General features: G+C 39.5%; 1 protein-coding gene across 3 annotated transcripts in view; it reads left to right on the top strand.

Annotated features, from left to right (window-relative positions):
- The first annotated feature begins 12,469 nt into the window (after positions 1-12,469).
- The window catches only part of snphb (syntaphilin b), a 41,311-nt gene continuing 29,661 nt past the window's right edge, over positions 12,470-24,119 (top strand). For all 3 annotated transcript variants that reach the window (XM_037103781.1, XM_037103780.1, XM_037103779.1), the window contains exon 1: positions 12,470-12,655. The gene's annotated coding sequence lies outside the window, so the exon portion shown is untranslated. The remainder of the gene's footprint in view (positions 12,656-24,119) is intronic.

Here is a 24,119-nt window from a genome sequence, read left to right as displayed (position 1 = left end):
CACGCTCGACGGATAGACTAGTTCGGTCTAGCTACCAGAGCCAAGCCAAGGTTAGCTTGAACAATGAAGCTGCATGATTAAATCGACCAAAATTCTCCTTTAAATCTTTGAAGGTGGCTAAATTGCTACTTCTGACTTTAGCCACCCAGGCTACATTAATTTCTCCGAGCGACTGGAGCATCCCCATGCAGCACAGCATACCATGGTGAAGACTGTATTTAAAGACAACATATCGAAAATGACACAAACAGCTTGACATGCTGATCTGTTTGACTTTAAAAACAGTTTTTAAGGAATGCATCGTGGTAAGTGCATTGGGAAAAACAAGAGTCTGTGAGTTATTATGTATCAATGAGTAGAGTAAGTTTGGGATAAGTACGAATAGTTAACAAATAGTGATAGAATTACATTTATTTGCAACAAATTCAAATCAAAATTTATTTTCCATGGATTTCCTATTAAACACAATTATCATCTAAAATCATATTATCATCATCATCATGCTGTTGTGAGTCCAGTCTTATTCTGCAGTCAACTGGCAAATCACTTAGTCACCTGTTAGTCTGCCACACTCAAGTCTGAAGTTTAAAAAAGAAGAAGAAGAAGAAGAAAATATTACGATTTTATTGCTGTCAATGACTGTACGGGTTTAGTGAAGTTAACAGAGTTCAAAGCAATTAACACAAGTGCGCATATATTGCTAAGTAACAATAGTTGACAAATAGTGAATTCCATTTATTTGCAATGAATTCAAATAAAAATGTTGTTCATTTGCCATGTATTTCTGATTAGAAGAGTTATCATAATGCTGCTGTGAGTCCAGACTTGTCTGTTAGACTGTTAGTCTGCCTCACTGAAGTCATAAAATAAATAAAAAACAACAAAAAATATTACGAATTTATTGCTTTACAGGTTTAGTAAACATAACAGAGTTCGAATCAATTAACACAAGCATATAAATGTTGCAAAGCAAAGCATTTATTGACCATTTATTGACCATTTATTGACCGATTCTCGTGGTTTTCCTAGTCTTTTCTATTGCCACTAAGCACTTCCGGGAACTTTTGGAGGCTACATGGACCACATGATCCACCAGCGTTGAACTTCCGTTGTCACCACTCTCTCTCTTTAGGACTCTAGACGGAGCCTGCTACTCACACCATATTAGAATACATACAGATTTAGTAAAACTGTATGTATTCTAACTCTCTAACTTTAACACTGTTTTACAGATAGAGAGTTAGAATACATCAAGTTTCGTGGCATAGTTGTCAGATGTTTGTTGACAACACAATAAATATATATTTTTGAGAAATTGTTTTATGTTGGATTATTCTTTAAGGTATTTCCTTTAGTTTTGGGATTGTTTGGAGCTTTTACCTCTTGTAAAGTTATTTAATGGACTGTGGTGGAAGTTAGAACAGTGAACAAAGGTATTGTGTCAGATGTGTTCACATAAAGTTTATTATTGCCATCTTCCACCTAATACCATTGTTTTGTATTGCTGGGTGAATAAACAGGTAGGGTAAGGACTAATACAGTATAATGCAGTTATTGTAATTATCATTTCTTTTGATAATATTTTTTAAAACATTTGTTTTGAGCATGCTGACAGAGAGAGAGAGAGAGAGAGAGAGAGAGAGAGAGAGAGAGAGAGAGAGAGTAGCATAATCTGATCTTTCATCTGGAAAAAGTTACCTGATTATAAGAAATCTGATAAACAAACTCAGGTGTTTGCCTGATAATTAGTTTATTCATTGCATGTGTACATGTTCATTTGATTTCAATTATTTTGTTTTAAATCTAGACATGTGCAGGTGGACTCAGCCAGTGTTAAGAAAGGTCTTCTGCCTGCCTGTTGGAGAGCTAGGGAGACTAAAGCCTCAAATTGCAGTAAAAGATGCTGTATAAAATACAGGCTACAACTTTTATTCCTTGTCCCCCCCCTGGATTTATTCTCTAAAATTTTACTTTTTCACTAGTTTATTGTCCCCCCCAACTATGGAATGGGATTTTCGCCCTTGGCCACAATGTCTTAAAGTTTGTGTTTAGTGCTAATCAGTATACAATAAATTAAAATGGAGAACGTGGTGAACATTATAATTACTTAATATGAGCATCACAATTCTTACATTAGAAAGTGTGTAGATAATTAGTTTTATCTTGATGCTTGTAGTGAAACACAGAACATGCATTTGGATATAAAACTCATGTTTTAACTTACTTACTACACTTACTAACAGGAAAGAACTACCTGCTGTGAAATCGGTTCAGATGTATGAATCAATTCCATTCCTGAATGAACTAAAGAGATAAACAAACAAAACATGAATGCTAGCATTTAAGGTAACACTGGCCAATGCTGAAAAAAACTGGTATATGTTTGAACTTCATTGCCGGTGCCAGCATTAGAGGATCTGCAGCACTATAGAAGGATTACACTGGCCATATCCTCACTTTGCTGTGAAGAATAGATCTGAATACTTCCCATAAATCGATTTGTTTGTCAATGAGTTGAAAAATATGGAGAGATGTGAGCACAGTCTAGACTGTACAAGTCCATCAAAACACACATTTCCTCATGAAGGGCTCACATTTTGTCAGATGTCATCTCTTCAATAAATGCTACAGTTTGTGTTATGAAGATATTCAGGTTTACACTGATCTCTGGGCCAGTTTTGCTCGGAATAATATTGTATAATTTCTGTGTGGATGAGGGCCAATCTCATCTCTGTAAATGAGGCACTCTGAGTACAAAGGACTGTCATTTAACAGAACAAATAACTGAGTTGTACTCTAAGTGCCGTTTAGTAGCAATCGAGCCAGTGAGATCAAGAGAACAATTGAGAAAATGGTTTAAATAAGTTAAACTAAACATTGTGTTGCTTTCATGTTGCCGCAGCTCAGATTCCTCAGGTGGCACGTTAAGGCCCCTAAGGAAGTTAATTCAGACAATTAATGTGTCTGTTCCACTTTCACCCCATACAGAGAGGTATGATCATAGAGGTGTTCCTCAGATTCCAGCACACTTCAGCCAGGAAACTAAATAATGTTGGTACCTGTCAGACACACCAGCTTGAATGCACATGTACACTGCTGTACTGATCAAACATTATATCGAACCAGGAAAAGGAAGAGGGAAGGTGCTGCAACAAAGCCTCGTTAACAAGACGTGACTGATCTAACACCAAATGACTGCACTTTCCCCAGCATTGCAAACCAGTCTGACAGGAAAGTGTGTCATTGTGACGGTTTGCCTGTAAAAGGCACACGTGTGCATGAGGATGCATTGCCAGCAGGGGGCGACTATGAGGAGAGCACAGGACAAACTCTGCAGGAAGCGCCAGAACAAAGTGGTGTAGGAATGCTGTATTTCTGTAGGGTTTTTTAGTTGGATTTTGAAATATCACTGAAAATAAGATGTGTAGCAAACACGAGTTTGTGATAATTACACTTTTTGTTAAAAAGGATAATAGAATAGAATTATTTTATTGATCCCAGACTGGGAATTTATTAGATGAACACCACTTTTATGATTTATAAGACTAATAAAAAGCTGGAATTAAAAATCTAATGTAAAGGCTATAGATGAACGATGTTGTGTTCGTATGACTTAAACGTCACCACAATTAAGCGTCTTACTACACTATTACTATACAGTTTTTCTATAAACTGATCAATGTACTGTAATATACTGTACTGTAATCGACTTGTAAAGTTATTTTGTACATGTAAATGCAAATGTAAGTAAGAGTTAAAATAGTTCGTAAGTAAAGTTGGCCTGTTAAGATGGACCAGTGCGTATATGAGTCTCTGTTTTTCCTGTGCCTCTGTATTCTCATTTAGACACTTGTTAGCAACCACCACTTTTAACATATATTTAATAATATGCAAAAATGCAAACAGATTTCCAGGTTTTAGGACTACAGACCACACCACTGTATAGGACCACAGTTTGAGTCCTCTGAGAAGCAAGTATTTAATAGTAAGGGTTTTAATGAAGCAGTTGTTATAAGCAAAACCACAGTGTGTTCATTAATAGTGAATTTGAGAATCCAGATCACCTTTAATCATCAAGGCTATTATGAAAGTTAGCAGACAGGTTAAGGAATCCAAATTAATAATATGAAACCTGTGCTTTAAATTATTATTATTGTTGTACATACTGCACCTTATCCTCTTGCAGCTTATGTTCCACTTACCTTCTTTATTCTATAGATACTTAAGCTATTGAATATTATATAATAATTGATTGTTTTTTAAATATAGAGTCATGTCTGGCTTAAAATAAACTTTCTAATTTAGGTTGAGTTGTTCATTATAATTGATTGCAGAAAACTGATACGTTTATCTTTACAACTCAAGAATATAAATACAAACTAAGACAGATTAAAGACAGTTATGAGCACAACATCCGAATTGTATTTGAAAGGCTTGCTGCCCATGTTTTTGGGGGCACTTACTTATCTGTTGCGCCTCACTAAAGGTAAAAGTCTGAAGTGAAATTGAGATCCCCAAAGCTTTACTCAGTGTACAGTATTTCATTTAGATTTCTCACTTGGTAAGAGCTTCACCATAATCTCAATCAAATGAGATTATTCTTCACGCCTGGATTCCCATATCAAATGACCAGTTTTCTTTCCAATGAACAGTATGAGAAAGATACTGTGTTTTTGAGCATTTGAACAGTAAACCCATTATTATAAGAACTTCTAAATATTTTTGTATGCAGGATGATCACCAGCACACGTTGATGTAAGTAGCCCCAAATCAATTGAATTGATTAGATCTGGATGATTTTGTTAATGATTTATGATAAAATATGATTATGTGCCAGTGCTATTGATTAACCCATATGAATTGTCAAGTCACAAAGTAGTATTTTTTCAATGTTTGTTTTTACTTTGAAAGGGTTTTAGCTGGTCTCCTTTTCATTATGACATCAGTGGGCAGTATGCATCAATAGTACAGAAAGAGATTCACCCACAACTCTGAAATAATTTTATTCTCAGGAAGAAGCAAGTCAGAGTTGATAAAGAGGACATGATTTGGGGAAAGTAATAATTTAGTGACCTCTGCTGGTCAAGCTTTAGCATTACAGGGTCGGGTAAGGGTTGGGTATGACTGTCCAAAATGGAATGAAAGTCAATGGAAAGTCCTAACAAGAACACTTTGAACAATGTTAATATTTTTACTCTTTAATAGTGTTAAATATTTGACACTCTTGGTGTTGTTTTATGACACCACATAAGTGCACTTTTAACTCAAAATTGTGTTATTCCCTTTCACTGTGAGTGTTAGTTTTTAACATACACAGTGTATTTTATGACACATTAAAGTGTATTTTTAACATTTAAATCGTGTTGTTTCTTTCCACTAGTGTGTCAGGCTACGGAAAGTTAACATCACATACCCTCTTTACCGTTATATCATAAGTTCAAATGTGTTAACCAGCAACAGTGCTCAAGTAACAAAATCATTCAAACAAACATTTTATATTTTTTCATTCAAAAAATACTCCCCAGCACCATAGGAATTAGCACAATAATAAAATCAAGCAGAACTTAAACATTTACAAAGAAAATAATGGCACAGTATATTGGCTCTCATCTGCACCATAAGCACTTTGTAAATCGAAGGGCTTATAAATCACAAGATAGTCTGCTTTAACATCTTTGTCAATACTTTTAAATACTTTGTAAGCATGAAAATGTTCATTGAAATGGTCAACCACAAGCTTGTTCACAAGGACCCAGATAACAGTGTCAACAACAATTATTTTTTCTATTCTAGAAAACACAGGCATTTCATGTTCAACCTCACTGCAAATTATTAATCCTGCTCTGTACTCTGTCACACTGATTGTAACCCAGTTAGTTGCATGGATGTCTTGCGATACAGACTCAACATGCAAAGCTCGAGCCAACACATCGCTGTCATTGTCCACATTAATAGATTTCATAGGTCCATACAAATACATTTTGAATGTGATGTCTCCCAATGACATGCAATAGACATCTGATGTTTTTTCGCAAGAGATTTTGTGATTTTTCAGATACAAGAGGGATAGTCTATCATAAAGTGATTTTTCGGGAAACAGCTCTTTGAACAACTCATGATGTACCATTATCAAATGCTTTAGAAGTGCAGTCGTGCCAAGTTTAACAGATGGAGAAAATATAATGTTAATCATCTGCAGTAAAAGCAGCAGCGAAAAACAGTTTCCGTTTCCTTCTGGCACAATGTCACCAAAAAGCAGAGGAATGTTTCTTATAAGACAAAGAGTCTGAATGGAATTGAGCCCTATATTATTGCCACTACTGTCCAAGTTAATCCTTGTAGGTCGATTTTTGCGCTCCACCTACCCATTGTCAAAGGGAAAAATTCTAGACAATAGATCAGGTTTCAACAAAACATTTTCTGAGAGATATTCCAACAGTAACTTCAGCTCATACTGAGCCACCCCTTCAAGAATGTCATGCATAATGTCCAAAGAAAAGTTATGACACACATCAAAGAACTGTAAGCTGTTAAGAGTCAAGTTATTTTTTAAACCAAACATGGATAATGTCTGTGGGTCTGACTGCAGCTCAGTGCAGTGCATTTCAAAAAGTTTCTTTTCTACGCAAGATTATCTTGGGGTCATCCTCATTGTAAACATCCTGGGCATCATCTTTTTCTATTAAACATAAATGACAAAAATAACATCCACTGAAAGATTCTGTAAATCCCAGAATTGCGTGCATCAGTGACGGCTGGTGACTGAAAAAACTGGGGAGGACAGGAGGAAAACCAGTCCACGGTGTCATGTTGTTTTATACAAGTCAACTACTTATCCCTACTTTCTTATATTCAATGAAAATTAAGCAATAAAACAATGACTTCCAAGACTTCTTTAAAAAAAAAAAAATATTAAATGGCAAAAGGCTGTTGACATTAGGACCATGAGAGGAGCAGAGAGGCTGAGTTATTTTTCATATTGCCCATTCATTCAGTGGGTTAGGATTATATATAATTAGGATTATATATATATATATATATATATATATATATATATATATATATATATATATATATATGAAGGTCTTTGTAAGAAGAGACAGAGCAGCAGTCTGTGATCTCTTGCCTGTCAAAAATAGAGGAGGACCAACCTCCTCTGCTTCTATGGACGAGCCTCCTCTGTCGTGCATACTTAAGTTGTCCACACTTATGTAACATATATTGCCATGGACTTTTTCAGCAGAATTTGGCAAATCAAGGCCACAACTCTCAAGTGTTGATGTCATTAATCAGTGTCTCTAGAATAGGATCAAAGCCATATTTTTTCAAATGTTCAGTGTGAAATAATGCAACCGAATGAATACTCATCAAGACAAAGTTAAACTTTGGTGGCAGATGAACTCTGCATAAAACTAATCTTACCTTTGGTTTTCAGTATAAACTTGTAAGCCGTCCTCATGTTACTCAGAAAATCTGTTATGATTTTAGTGGTCGGCAGATTGGTTACTAAGTCTGCCACCCACTTGCCTTTGCTATCCTTGTGGCTCGTAAGTAAAATTTGCAGATAGCCCAAGGCATAATGTATTTGAAACTGAAATCAAACACGCACATTACCACTACATTATTTGACTACATTACTACATAAATTGTAGTCCATCTACTATTTAAAGAATCAATCTTGCAAAAAAAAAATTCACTTTCTCTAGGTGTTTTCCATTTGATTAGAGATATACTGTAAAACTGATTCAAAGAACTAAGTCATTCATGAGGATTTGTTATTGCAACTGCCAGTGCTCCATTTCGTTTGAAAATAATTGATCAGATGTTGTGACAGTCCTGAAGATGAGTCCCACTCCACACTGAACTTGAACAATGACCCCAAAGAGTGCCGTCGCACAAGAATCTTGAGTTAGAATCAGAAACAGAGGGCAGGGACAAGTAAATCCACAAGCAGTTAGAGAAAGGTGCAAAGATTGTATGTAATGGAACTGCCTAAAGGCTCAGGTATAGACAATAGTGACACGGTAAAGTTGTGAAAAAGTCGCTAGTGCACGATAGGGCTGTCAAAATTGCTCTAAATTTACTCTAAAAAAACGCATAGGTTCGAACAAGTCGAATATCTATATTTGAGCATTATGTCAATAACAGGAGGACAAACTAATATAACGAGAAATAACTACTTGTACAGGTATTTTCAGGATAAGGTTCCCATTCTTGACAAAACTCTCTGAAGCCAGTGCCATCAACGACACTGATCGGCCTCATGTCCTTGTATATGAACAAAGCAAGTTTTTTTGTGCACGCCTCTTGTCGTGCTGTAGACAAAGAGCTTGTGGCAGGCGGTGAAAAATATGAGTCGAGATGTGGCTGTTTAGTTGGAGTTCCAGACATCATGCTTATTTGGGTTCACATTTTCAAGATGTGCCCTCATGTTGCTAGTGGTGGAATGGTAAGCTAACTGTAGCTTATACAGCTTGCATACATCTTTATCTTGACGCTCCACATTTTTGCCGTCTACTGACCAAAAGCCGAAGTATTTCCAAACAGGGCTTTTTAGGTTGCTTGGAGTCCAAACCACTCTCTCTGCTGCCAAGTTGGGCTCTGAACTTTCTACCATTTAGTTTTTCTCTACTCCATCTGCATCTGCCACAGTTTTTGTCGCGTCTCACTTTCAGCAGTGAGTGACGCTGTGCATGTGCGCCTCCTGTGACCTGCCCCACCCCATCATGCCATGTGCCCACTCGCAAAGCAGCCGCTGATGTGTTTTTTTCCACAGTCGAATATTCATTTTCACAATCGAATTTCCATTTTTTTTCAATATTCTAATATATGTTTGAATTAAGAATATTTGTTGACAGCCCTAGTGTGCAACATGTTCCCTGGCATGCAACCGTGAGGATGGATGTGAATGATAATGTAAATACTGTATGTACTTTGAGTTTCACATCGATTACAACTCAGTTCATGAAGTATGAGCATTATGAGCATCATATGAATAATATACTGTATATCAAACATTGATGCAAACACATGTATACTCAAAAAAGACAGAGTATTCATTCACATTCAGGTTGACGAGTTGGAACAGTTGACCCAAATGGCTGTTTGTTGTCCATCTGTGTGTAAAACTGAAAAGGCCTACAGGGATGGGCCTATTGAAATAGCATGTTGAATTTTCAAACTAACAGCCACCTTAATCTCCTGGCAATAAGTCCCCTTAAGTTTTGCATTATAGCTTACTTTAACATCTACACCCAGCAAAAAAGAGTAAAGAAATGTAAAAGTTACAGTTACTTATTTGGCATGCTACTTTATCCTGAATAGTTGACATTTTCAAGACAGCAGTATGCTTAACATAGCACTAAACTAATATTATCAAAGGTAGTACTAGCCATGGATGTTTGCAAGCTTAGAAGTTGTATTAAATTAGTCTTTATGTCAAAAGCACTCTTAGCTAGCTAATAGGCTAGCCTATATTGTGCAGCCTCATGCACATTTCATTTGGTGGAACAAGGTATTGATGTTTCTATCCCATGAAATTGCTACAGTGCATGCGTAGCAGAGTCGAAAAACGCAATGATGGTTGGGATCGTTGTACATGTCATCATATACATTGATGTGTCACCATCAAAGTAGTTGGCCAACATAATGCACATGTAAAAACTTGCGCAAAAAAAGTCTTAATAAAAAATTGAAGTTGCAAGCAGCGATGAAAGGCCCCTTGCAGTCCACGCTCGTCGGGGCATGCTGGCGTCAGGGCTTGTTCATGCAGCACCTTCCGTTGAGGAAGTCATTCATAATTTGGTGCCTTGCTTCCACTGGGATGAAATAATGTATGCATGTTCAGGCAGTGAAGCTGAAAAGTAAGAGGGTTGAAACACCTTAAAAACGCTGAGTTTCTCCAGCTGAACATGAAGCTGAATGTATGAAGACGCTGAAATGCAGAAAGATGAATATTTGAAAAAGCTCCTAGGACCAGCAATGCTAGGAGCCCTATTGTAATTGTAAGGATTTTTGTTTTTATTTTTCTCCGGCTAAAAGTGGTGCTGCAGACTAAACCGTGCAAGGGAGGGCAGTGCAATTTGGAGGGTTGGTGCAGACTCCTACAAAAATCTCAGACACAAAAAAATACATATATCCGCCTGCAGGGGGCACTATAACCTAGGCCAATGCGTTTTTGCTTATAACTCCCACACCATATGTCGCACATTCAAAAGTCTGTATCCCCAGATTCCCTGCATGGAACTGAATCACTTTGCGATTGGCCCCGCCCACTTCTGCCTAAAGTTTTTTTCGCCAAATTGAAAAAACTGGAAAACCTACTTTTTCGAACTCCTCCTTGGGATTTTGTCCGATCTGCATGAAACTTGGCACGTACACTCTTCAGCTGGACCTGATCTAAAGTTATCAAAAGAATTTTGCTCGGTCAAAAAATGCACAAATTATTAACAAACAAATTTCTGTAGTTAGCTATAAAAATGTTTGATATCTCGGTCAATATAAATGCTATTATCACCAAATTTGAGTAACGTGGTTGCCATGACACTGGGAAGGGATGAGCTGAACTGTGCTAAAAAGATGGGATGTTCATAACTCTTGAACAGCTACACTGATTTTTACGAAATTTGGTCAGTATGATGAAGGTGGTCATTATTATATTCCAGTGCACTTCCCATTACAGTGAATACCATGGCTCGGATGTTGGCCTGTGTCCTCACTTTTACCCAGAGCCCATCATCCTTTGGGGCCGACCTCCGTGGACTCTGTGCTGCGCGTGGGGGGGGGGGGGGGTGGCTTGGCCCCCATTCATAACTGCTTGCAGTTCTAGTTATTAATATTATTAATATATTATTTGAAATACAATAGGGACATCGGTCTGTGAGCCCTAAATATGCATTCTTCTCAATTTCCTCAGCTCACTCCACCTACACTCAAGCCGAATAAAATCATAGGAAGTTAAACTAGCCAATTTAAGGATATTTCATATTGGCCCTCTGCCTCTCGATTATGGAGAAATAATAGACTTAAAATCAGGCCAAAATTCAAACACTGTAACCAATGGATATAGGACGATATTTAGCCCAAAGCATATCCTTTTGTTTTATGTAGCCTACCTAGCCTACCCAGTTAATAATTATTCACACCATGAAAACGAACGTCTCCACAGGCTGACACTCAACCAAATCGCACATAGGTTGCCTTTCCTTCTTCGTCTGTCCCCAACCATGAGGGATTTACATGCGGGTCTATGAGACAACCCTCCACGTTGAAGACCAATGCAAAGGGGTAGCAGATACTGACACGAGGGGGGTTTGACCAAGTGTCAAGTGTCTGACAAATAGGGATGAGACTGTGTTGGTGTGGTGCTGCAATTTGCAGAGTGCACTAGAATGTTTTCACAGTATGGAAGTTATTGATTTTCATGACCTAATCACAGCAGCTGTAGCTCAGTGGTGTAGAGCAGGTAGGCTAGTGATCAGAAGGTCACTGGTTCAAATCCCAGCTCCGGGCTGAGCTGAGCTGCATGTTGAAGTGTCCTTGAGCAAGATACTGAACAAATTGCTCCTGATGTGCGGTTGGCACCTCTGCCATCAGTAACGGCCCTGTGATGAGCTAGCGACTTGTCCAGAGACAAAACCCCTGACAAAGCAGTTACAGGGTTATGGCATAATCAAATTCTTCTAAAGCCAAGGGATCCCAAATTGATTTGAAAAACAGTATTTACGGCATTTACACACGGTCAGGGTTGTTCACCAATTTCAGACAGACACTAACACTTTAGCAGCTTAAGTGAATATTCAGGGCTTCCAGATACTTGGATAACAGCGGACAAGCTGTTCGGAGCCGTGTTTTTTCTTCTGTGTGTTTTTTACACATTAAAACAAGTCCCCATCTACTTCAGTTATTCAGAAGAATGCTGCAACACTGTTTTGCAGTGAAGGCCCACAAATGTTTAGTGGACTACGAAACTTCACCAAATTCTCTATCCGCATGAGAGTGAGTAGATAATGACTGACTTTTTTTTTTTTTTTTTTTCATTTGCAGTGAAGTGTTCCTTTAGCAATAATTACAATAGTTATGATAAAATAGCCAGTCTTCTGGCTGACGGTCTCCTTTGCTAAATTTAAGTCACTGGCACCAGTATTACACCAAGACTGTTTCATCAAAAGAAAATAACTCCTTGCAGTAGGTTTAAGTTTATGAGTAATACATGTTAGGCTACATACTGAACTGATTAAGATTAATTAATCCTGACTCAGCACTTAATCTCTACACAGCAGCAACCTCGGGTCACTGTCACTTTGAGTAGAAAACTAACACAACAGCAGCAGGGCCCTGTAGCTCTGAGCCATCTTCAACAAATTTGGTGGCGTTTCCCTTTAAAACAAATTCGACGTAACGTGACGCAGATGCTTCCATCCCTGTATCCTTGTGCGTATCCTCGCGCGGCAGCCACCCAGCGCACCTCCTGCACCGCCCCGACCCAGCCCCTCCTCTCCTCTCCTCTCCTCTCCTTCCCTCTTCCCCGGTGTGTGAGCCAGGACCACCGCTCCATCCAGCGGATATCTTGGCGAAGAACCCGAGAGGAAAACAATCAAATCGGAGGCGATGGACCCGCGGAAGGAGTAACAGTGCGACTAGAAAGGGGGCACAGGTAAGCAAGGCCTGAGTTTGTCATTGACATCATCAGAGCCATTGGCCGTGGCGGAGCTGTCATTTTGCGGACGATTCGCCTGTGTAGTGGAGAGAGCGCGCTTGCATGCATCAAGGAACGATGATATACGAATGGAGTGACCGTGCAGGACCGTGCATGTGTAGAGTTTGGTGTTTATTTGTAGTCTTCCGCGACGCTCGCTCTATTTCCAGTCAGTTTATTTTGGTGCAGCTGATGGATGCTGCGCAGTGCGCTCTGGCAGATGTTTGCGCGTCTTGTAATCCTGTGCACCTATTTCTGAGCGTCAGATGCGTGTTGTCCGCCGAACAGTGTTGTCTAGAATAGAAAAGCCCTGACTGCTCCCCAAGCCCTGCACGGAGAAACAGCTCCGTGTGTCTGAGAGCCAAAGTAAGTGACATCCATGTTTGCAGGAAGCAGAGTCGTGACAGGTTGCCTGGCGCTGCAGTTTGACCTTGCAGCATTTCTGTATTTCAGGAACTCACGTGACACCTCAGAGATAAAAGAGGCACAGCTCTTTCCTTTGAAATATTGCGACTGAACTTTTCTAATGATATCAACGCTTTATCCAATTAGCATGGGGCTGAATCGGGTTAACGCTGTGCACATTGAATTTGCTGCCATTTCTCCAACACGTTTGTGATATAAAAGCCTACACGCCTTGTTATGAATGTAACAACTGGCCGCACAATCAGAAATGACTGGACATACTGTAGTGTAGTCTTCGGTTTGAGATTCTTAGATCTTCCTTAAAACATGGCGCAAACCACATAATGTATTTCAACAACTAATACTGATTGATGTGTACTACATATACACATTCTTAAATAAACATATGAACATGGAAGGATTATAGGACATTGGACCCAGGGCAAATATGTATGAAAGGAACCCTATCCTATTCCATCAGAGGAGCAAAACAACCTGATTTAAACAGACACTTTGAGTCTTTTGTAGTCTCTTTGTGGTTTCTTTGTTGTTGTTTTGATTCTCTTTGTAGTCAATTATGTCTCTCTCGAGTTGTTTTGATTCTCTTTGTAGTCAATTATGTCTCTTTGTTGAGTCTCTTTGTAGTAACTTAGTTTACATTTTTAGTTGTTTTGAGTCTGTGTAGTTACTTTGTTTCTCTTTGTAATTGTTGTATCTCTCTTCATAGTCGTTATGTTATCATTATGTCATTTTGACACCTTAAGTCCCTGTGACCTATACTCCTGCTCAATAAACTTTCTGTGCATATGGTCTTTTATTTATTTATGAGGCAACATACAGTCTGCACAGTGTTTGAAATGCAAGAGTGAGCAGAGAAGAAACACAAACACACCTCGACTGAAGAGAAAGCTCAGTATTGTGTACTGTCCTTTGGTACAGGTCACTTTTGCTCTTTGCAACATGGCCATCTTGTCAACCGCAGGCTCCTCCCTCCCATTCCTCAGGATTCTTAGCCAATAGCAGCTCTCCTCCTGCTCACGTTCCACACAAGTGGCGGACTGAACGTCGCCATGGTGACTTGGCAGTTGTTATCACTGCAGGGTGTTTGCTCAAATGCGCCTGTGATGGGAAAATTCTGCCTTCAACCATAAACAGAATTCTTGGTCCTTAAAAAGTGTTACTCCACAGCAGAGGTCTCACATGACTTTATACAACAGATAACTTAAGTTCTTTATTATGGCAAAATCTCTGGTGTCCTTTCCATTGTTTACTACTCCTCTTTCATGCAGAGCATGTATCTGTTCTTCTCCTCTAGACTTAAGTTGCAGAATTAATCATACCATTTAACTCCATGGCTACCTTTGCTGTAGAGGGCAGAAGAGCATTTCCATCTGAGAGAGTTTCAGCCTGTATGAGTGTCACTATCTCAGTTGATTGTACTGTACATTCATTGGAAATGGTGTTACTGATAGCTGAGTTGCTCTGAGGGGAAAAGTACACGTTTGTCATCTCCTGCCCAGGGGCTGCAGATGTATGTTAGCTTTTAACTAACTCTAGTAAAGCTAAGAAGCCGTGCAATGTCCCTGTCAATACATAAGCAAATAAATAAGAAAGATATTTGGAAATGGCAGTTAGCTTAATGAGGTCATTTAGTTATTCTATATGGTACATGACAGTGGTTCAAGTTTTTGGCTTGTTACCTTATTAAGCAGTGCTGCCTAAAGGAGCATCCTATAAGGTTCTTTTTGGCCCACAAGATGTTTCTAGCATGAGTTCAAAATGATCAACACAATGTCAATAAATAACAGTTAGCGTGCCAACCAGCTATCCCCACACCCAGGAAACCTCTTTTCCTCTGCAATCCGCATCTCCTGTGCTAGCAGTGTAAACACCAACACTGAGAGCCCAGTTAGCTGCAAGGCTAACTGAAGTAACAAACTAACAGTAGCTACGGTCATGTATTTATGAACAGAAAACAGTCAGCAGTAGTGAGCAGTTGCTCTGGTGATATGCTGCACCTATTTGTTGGGAGTATGAATTCAAGTTCGCCAATTCCTACATGTTACACCTTTACTTTGTTTATGCTTTTATTGTTTTGTCTATGAGGTAAAAATGCTCTTTAAATATGTAGGATCAATAATGTAGTATTTTTCATGATGTGATTATGGCAGTCAGTGTGACACTTTACACAGGAAGTCAGTAAATTAAGGATCTTGTGCCATTTTGCAATGAAATTCAATAAATGCTTCCTTTTTGCATGTAACCCACCTTAAGTTTAAGTTTTCATATATCTGACAACACATCAATAGTGATTAATCTCCAATAGATCTGCCATAGGGAGATATCAGCAAAAAAAATAGGTCCATCGATGTACAGTGGTGGTCAGGCTCTATTTTCATCAACCCTGTTTCTAGCAGCTCAGATTTAGCACAAAAGAACAGACTGACTGTCAAAGTTAATGACAGTCTGATGATCACAGTGGTCAGCCTGTAGCTGACATATTGTTCCATTTGTTGGTGAAGGCCAATGCTGAGCATAGAGTAAGTTAAAACAATGGCCAGAAACACTCTAAACTTTAGATGATGGATATATGAATAAGCAACTGTTTGCCATATCATATTTACCAAGAGAATATGATGATATTCTAAAGAAAATGATAAAAAAAAGATTTACTGTCTTCCTCTTATTAGTGCATGGGCGTAACCACGCATTTGCATTCAATATTGAAAAAATGGCAGTCCCCCCAATATACAGTAGAAAATATGTTAAATATGCACTCTTTTATAAACCCTGTCAAAAAAGAAGTCTTGTTATTTCTTATTTATTTTAAATTTATTTCCGTTTCTGAGCTCCCAGAGGTTCTAATTGCTTCAATTTGCATATGAATGTCACTGAAAACATGCTTAGGCAGATCAAATCTAATCAAATCACTACTTATAAACAAGCAAATCATCAATGATTGGTGGGCAGATCTGTCACTATTGGTCACCCTGGGTCATTATAAATTTAAACCCCAATGATTATATATATATATATATATATATATATATATATATATATATATATATATATATATATATATATATATATATACATATATATACATATATATATATATATATATATATATATATATATATATATATATATATATATATATATATATATATATACATACACGTAAACATACCCCTACCCTTTACATGTGAATTCAAATGGTCAGTGTTGTCCTCAAAACTTCTAAAAGTGCCAATTTTCATATATAAATTATCATAGAATTGTTGGAAATGTACTTTTAAAAAAAAAGGGGAAAAAAATGGTGGAAGGGCTCTCATTTGGACCCACCCAATATCTAGACCAGTGGTGTCAAACTGATCCAGTAAAGGGCCGCTGTGGCTGCAGGTTTTCATTCCAACCAAGCAAGAACACACCTGATCCAAATCTGGTGTGTTCTTACTTGGTTGGCTGATTGGTTGGCTGATCCAAATCAGATGTGTTCTTGCTTGGTTGGAATGAAAACCTGCAGCCACAGCGGCCCTTTACTGGATCAATTTGACACATGTGATCTAGACCATGGTTATGCCCTTTTATTAGTGTGATGATGAATGACGCCTGATGCTGACAGAGAATGAAGAGATTAATAATCTCCAGTCTCCTCCCACATGGCATTAATGTGATTGTGAATATTGCTTTCCTGTTTATATCACTGCTCTTGGCTTGTCTTGCCCCAGAGAAAAATACTTCACACAGACGTGATCGCTTAGAGAGCAGCACTCTGGCATGCTTTTAATCGCTGCGGCTTGGCTCACTGATGACAAACCCATGGAGAAAGATATTTTGAGCTTATGACCTGATTTAAATTACGATGTTCAGCTCTGACAAGAGAGTTGTGTTAATTGCCTCACTAGTCAAATGAACGCCATTTGCATTTCACCCAGAGCTTGCAGCCAATGAGGGCTAAATCATGTCAAAATCCAGTGAGAATATGATGTAAGAACGTTAATTGGCTTTATTTTAAGCTTGTAAACAAGAAAAGTATATTTTTTCAAGTTTTAGGGAAATATTATCTTCATTTCACCTTTCACCCTCTGTACCAAGTGTTGTGGTGATTGATGGCCCTTTAAGGGCAGTGCTTATCGCTGTGCTCTGCTGGATCTTAGCTATGCCAAACTGCATCCGCTGCAGCAGCAGGATGACTCTGCAGGATTGGCCTGACCTGTGTATACTGTGAAAACCATGAGTCACTATTTGTGACACTAAACATTATTTTCTGTCTGTTTTTACTGAGGACAGATCTAATGAATGTGTGAGTATATGCTCAACACTCTCCTCTCCAGCAACATGCTGCTTTACACTAATGCACTTTCACTCTTGGACAAGCATGTCTGTGGAGCTGCTAATGGTCTTGCAGTCCAGTATGCTCATGTGGTTTATATTTTCCATTGGTGACATTAACAATTTGAAGAGTAATTCCACAGCTTGGTCAGCCTTCAAACACACAGTCATGTCATGTCATTGTTGCGGGGTGTTGCTGCTGGAGCCAATCCCAGCTTTGTCTCAGGGCGAGGGCAGGGTACTCCCTGGATAAGTCGCCAGCTCATCACTAGTGAGCAACGTGGGGTTCAGTATCTCGCTCAAGGACAGTTCGACATGCAGCTCAGCCTGGAGCTGGGATTTGAACCAGTGACCTTCCGATCACTAGTCGACCTGCTCTACCCGCTGAGCTGCATACAGGATAACTCTCTGGAAGTGCAGCAAAAGTCATCTTTAAAGTGTTAAGGTGTTGTGATTGAATTTTTTTGAGTTACTTTTGCTTAAAGGTGCACCATTTAGTTTTGGGGGAAAAATGTAATCAGAAGAGAAAGATCTTCATTGACAAATGTTTTAAACCTAAATTAACAAACTCTCTTCGTTTTCATGACTGAATATGCTCCGTCCAAAGCCACGCCCCCAAAAACTTGAACATGTATCTGGCAGTGGGACTCAGCAGGGAGAAGGAGATGCCGGAGCATGACGCAGCAATTAAGCTGAATTTAGCACGGAGCAGACAGGAAGTAAAGCACCGAAATAACAAACAACATCCGGTTACTTTTCAAAATAAAACACTCCGTGGTGACACCAGCACACTTCGTGGGGCCAGCTATCTACTGTACTGCGCCGTGGCGGACTCAAACCACAACCAATGGTGACTGCCGGAAGGCGGAGCAAGACCGGATCAGAGCCGTAATGCAGTGGACTGTATCCAGTGGAAACTGGGATGACTCTTTAGCTATTCTCATGGCTAAAAACAACACACAAAGAAGCTAACATTAGCATCGGGCTAATACAAGCTACAAACATAGCCAAGTTGGCAAACCTTACATATTTCATGAAAATAACAAATCCCCCGAAACAAAACAAATCATTACCTGTCCAACAGAAAGAGAGCAACCTCTGCATCACTTTTCAGGTCCTTCACACGCCCCAGTTATCTCCACCACTCAAACGCCGCACCGATATTGACTCGGGTCTGACTTCTTTCTTCATCCAGAGCCTATTTCGTCGCAGCCTTTTCAGCCTCAGGCTTTCTTTTCCTTGCCTTTTTAGCAGGGTGAGCTGTTACAAGTAATGCTGGCTGAATTTTCTCTGCCATTGTATCCAAATGAACGTCTTCTCCTGCAACTTCATATTTCTGCAGAGGAGTGTGCTGAATATTTCCGGCATCAGTGAAAGGCATCTGATCATGCCCGAATAGCACGGATTGGCATCTGACCAATCCGTGCTATTTGGGCCGAAAAGCATGGATTGGTCAGCTTTTTCTCAGTCCTGCAGCTACCACAGAGGTCTGATTATTTTTGTTCTTTTTTCTGAATATATAATGTATTGACTACTCTCAGGATAGCAGGACCATTTCAAGGACAACACAATTTCATACTCTTCTGCATTGTTTTTATTTGGCAGACCCTGCCACCTTTAAAGCTTCAAACAGTGTTTTAGAGACTTTCCCCCTGAAATATGCTTGTTCATTATTGAAAAAAAAAAAATTAGTTTGTATTATTACCCCATGAATATTGTGAATTTCCTCTCCAAAACAACAAATTGTCCCTTTAAGAATTGAACTAGTGACGCCTTTCGTGTCTATACCAGCAAGCACTGCACATGAACTACTCAAAACCAGATGGAGTACTTTATGGTTTATGTGCCTTAGCGTGAGTCATTTATCATGCTTCCATTGAGTCAAGTTTTGCTTGCTCGACAAATGTGCAACACAACGTTTGGCAATATCACAAGTCACAAATTTGTATTACCTGGTAGCCCTCTAGAAGCAAGGAAATACTCCATCCCTCGTAAGAGGAGAAAAATGGAAGAAGCAGCCAAGATGATGTTTGTACAGAATAGACCCGCGTAGTAAAATTACAACAGGAGGACATCGAGCAACTTTTGGTGTAACCAAACAGACCAGAGTCACATATTCTATCCACAGTGGACACCTGGAAAAGGACAGACTATACTAACATGCAAGAGCAGTGTTGTCTGTCTCTCTGTCTTTCCAGTTTGTTACTAATTATCTTTGAAGAAGGTTTCTGCCCCTCACTTGTCATTACATTGCAACACATCAACACAGTGAACGTCCACAGTGAAATATCGTGACTTAATTTGCAACTGGAGCTCAAATACTACCAGCCAGGACCACCTGGCAATCCTGTTTATGTCATCCTGTTAGGGGACAGTGCTATAAAGACACAGTGCAAGAAACCTGTTTTGGACTGTCTTATCTACGCCATAAGAGACTGCAGTGCGAAACATGTCACTGCAGGAAAAGTTAAGTGTGTAAGTAATACAATTAACAGAGTTTGAATTCCATTTAGCTGCTTCAGTTTTCAGGGTACTTCAGGATATTGTGTACTGGGAATAGAGCCTTTCTAAACATTATTAACACCTGTGCTGTTACTATTGCGACCAGTCAACATGACTACAGGGGAAGGACCTGTAATGTGTTTTTTTCTTTTTTTTATCTGGAAATAATCAGCATTAATGGAGCATGAACTCATTAGATTGAAACCTTCTCAATTTATGGAGTTTGGGAGATTGAGTAGAAGACTAAAAATGTTAAGAGCTTGTTTGTAGTAGCAACCTTTCTTAGACCAAGTCGGATGTCCCTATTTAGAGATTATTTGTGCTAATGAAACAAAAATTATAATCCCAAAAATGTACTTGTAGCAGATGGATGTTCAGTCAACTGTCACTTTGTCATGAATCGCAAATAAAGAAGTTACCAGCACTCACTGTTGTGAGAGACTGGCTTGGACAGAGCCACAACAATCAGACATTTTTTCTTTTCATAATTTCCTAAATCAAATCACCTTGTTTTAACAAACTTTTTTTCCTCTGGAAAGCTGTTTCTTCCTGTGCAGTCTTTGGCTCAATCACTGTACACAGCTCTGCCCTGCCTCTCCCTTTTGTGCATTTTCGCCTCAACATACGGTGTTGCAATTCTTGTTGGAATTGGGGTAGGGCATAGTGTAAGGCAGCGGTCCCCAACCTTTTTTGCCCCACGGACCGGTTTAATGTCAGACAATATTTTCAGGGACCGGCGTTTAAGGTGTGGCGGATAAATACAACAAAATAATATGATATGACCTGCATGAAAACTGTGGTATTTTCTAAACATAATAATAAACACAAATCATGATGTGAGCCGCCGTCATTTGCGATCTCCAGCAGTTGATCTTTTTCTTGCACAGACATGTTGGATTCACCTGGTTTGTTGAGAAATGGGTCGCGGATCCATTCTTTGGCAGTTCATGGATCTTTTGTGGTTGGGAAGTAGCGCTCAAACTCTTTCAATAGCAAAGACAGGTGATCGTGCACCTGCTGGGAGAATGAAGGCTCAGATTTGGTCTCTTCCAAAATCCCTGCTAATGTTTGAAACATGTCAAATATACCTCTGTTCACGCGCCGTCCCCACAAATCCAATTTGGCTTTAAATGCAGCTACTTTATCTGCCAACTTGAAGACAGTTGTCATTTTCCCCTGGAGTGACAGATTGAGTTCATTGAGCAGGCTGAATATGTCGCACAAGTAAGCAAGTTTAGCGACCCATTCCTCGTCACTGAAATGTGCAGCCAGCGGTGACTTTTTTTCTGAGAGAAATCTCTGCAGCGGCTCCCGTAATTCAAACACTCTGGCCAGCGATCTCCCTCGGGATAACCATCTTATTTCTGTGTATAACAGAAGGCATCTGTGCTCCATGTCCATCTCCTCACAAAGTTGCTCGAACAGGCGCGAGTTAAGGGCGTATGCTTTGATGTGGTTAATAACTTTAATGACATCATTCAATACGCTGTTAAGTTCCGGTAGCATTTTTCGGCAAGCCAGCATTTCCCTGTGAATGACACAATGTGTAGACTCACATTCAGGTGCAACCTCCTTAATCCGAGCAGTTAAACCAGACAGCCGTCCGGTCATGGCAGCAGCTCCGTCTGTGCATATGCTGACACAAAAGGCCCATTTCAGTTTTCCTGATATATAATCATCAAGGGACTTGAATAGTTCTGCGGCCGTGGTTTTGGTTGGCAATGACAGTGCTCATAAGATATCCTCATGCACATCCTCCTGATGAACATATCGCACATAAACCAGTAGTATTGCCTTGTTGTTAATATCTGTAGACTCATCAACCTGGAGTGCATACCATGGTGATGTATTAATCCTCTCCAGCAATTGTGTCTCAATGTCCTCTGCTATTTCTTTGATGCGCCGAGTGATGGTGCTGGCCGAAAGAGGCACCTGTGCTATCTTTTTAACCGCAGCCTCTCCTAGAAGTTCACGACAGATGTCTTTAGTGGCGGGCAGGATCAATTCTTTGCCAAAGGTGAATGGCTTTTTAGCCTTAGCAATACGATTAGCCACCAAGTATGATGCTCTCAGTGCACTCGCATTTGTGGTGGCCCTCAGTAATTGTTTCTGTCCTTCTTGTTCACGCTTTTTTCTTTCAAGATACTCCAAAGGCTTGTCTTTTAATGCAGGGTGCTTGGTCTCCAAGTGGCGAAGCAGTTTTGAGGGCTTAATTGCCTCATTCGAGAGCCGGTCGCCGCATATTATGCAGAGCGGGCTTGGTGCGTGGGAATCTCCCGTTGGGATAAATCCGTATTTTAAGTAGGACTCCTGATATTGTCTATTAAATGTAGCTTTCTTTTTCTTGGAAGTCGTAGGCTCCTCTTCTGTCTCCTGGCTGGGCCTTTTCCCCTTTGCAAAGAAACTTTCCAAAGACGTTTGTTTTTTACTCATTTTGCTAGCTCCTGGGTTTCATTTTAGCGGTAACCTATCACATGACCGAGAAGAGCGCCTTGACCTGCGTCAAGAGTGACATAGACAGATATAACAGAGAATCAGGTAATTTTTCAAAATAAACTATCTTTCAGATTCCAAAATAAATAAAACAGAAGTAATGTAAGTTATTTATTCTTTCTGTGCGGCCCGGTACCAAATGACCCACGGACCGGTACCGGTCTGCGGACCGGGGGTTGGGGACCGCTGGTGTAAGGGCTATATGTTTTTCAGAGGCACACTTCATACAGAGTAGCTATATGACCTCACTGTCATTTCAGTGTGTGTTGTAGTCTTTACTTTGTTACAGAATGAAAAATTAGCTTGTAGCCTTGGTAGCTAATTAGCTAGCTAGCTAGCTTACATTACATTGTTATTGTAGATTTAAGCATGGCAGTCCCGCATTTTGACATATTTCAACATTCCATTCACCCTCTTTTAACTGAGGTCCAGCAGTGAAGTCACTGGACTTGGTGCAATTCCTCTAACATCAGTGCAGACTGGCAGCATAGGGGCACAGGTTGTGTGTTAGCCTATAAAGCACCGTAGGTGGCCAGATAATGAAGAAGTGTCCTTTTTTATTTTAAGGGCTCTATGTAACTATTTGAAGCAATTCTCATGTCTGAATTACTTTTTTAGTGTCGATTTGTGACTGGATTGTAACCTGACGAGGTAAATGAGACCTTCCCCATCTCTCTCAGTTGCCTATACAAGTGGACAATTTGTTGAAGTTGTTCAATGCTGCTGGACTGTGGATTTCTTTTGGAAGGATTTGGGTTGGATTTTTTGCACCACTCAATGATGCAACTTGCACGTCTTAGTCCCTCTCTCCACTTTGCTAACAGTTGCTAACATTAGTTTAGAAATGGAGTTGCTAACATTAACAAATGACTGGCTTCCAACACAACACAGAAGTTCTACAGACTCCCTTTAATGACATGATTTCGAATGTCCATGTTTTTCTATCTCCATCAGATGAAGGGCAAATGGCATTAACACCAGGATGCCAAAGCTGAAGATGGGTTACTGGAAATTCCCAGTCGTGTCTGTTTAAATAGACCAGTACTCCTTGTAAGTGGGGGGTACTTGATTTGCCCTTGCATATTTTCCAAAATGTCAAACTACTCTATAGAATTCTGACAGAAAATGCTAAATTATATCTGTAATATTATTTTCCTTTCTTTATCAATTGTAATTTAAATACACTAGAAAGTGTATTTACACTTTCATACACACTTACATACAGCCCTGCTGATTACGTTTATTGCAATAGTGACTAAATGACATTTCTGAAAACTTATTATGACATGTCTGTTACTGCAAACAATGAATGGTGACAGCAAATGGTCAGCAAGGTACATGATGACAGGCAGGCAGGATGATATACAGCTTTTAACATCGTCCTGACTAAGCACAGTTTTGTTCTCTGCATGATATAACCTAACACAGAGGGAGCACAGAGAATACACACACTAGGTAATCACTGCCTCTCACTGATCAGTGTCCAAACACCAGACAAAAGAAAGTGCTGAATTGGACCAGAGAGGCACTGGATAAGAAATACTCACCCAAACACATCCATGAGTGTTCATTGGAGTCCCTGGATTAACAGCAGTGACTCAGTGTTGTTAACCCTGGGACTGCTAAAAGTCTTTAATCTCTGTAGGATGGGAATGTGCAAGGACACTGGACTCAGCTGGTGTGAGTC

The sequence above is a fragment of the Acanthopagrus latus genome, chromosome 7 (genome assembly GCF_904848185.1).
Source record: "Acanthopagrus latus isolate v.2019 chromosome 7, fAcaLat1.1, whole genome shotgun sequence".
Classification (NCBI taxonomy): Eukaryota; Metazoa; Chordata; class Actinopteri; order Spariformes; family Sparidae; genus Acanthopagrus; species Acanthopagrus latus.
This window is presented reverse-complemented; position numbering and strand designations above follow the sequence as displayed.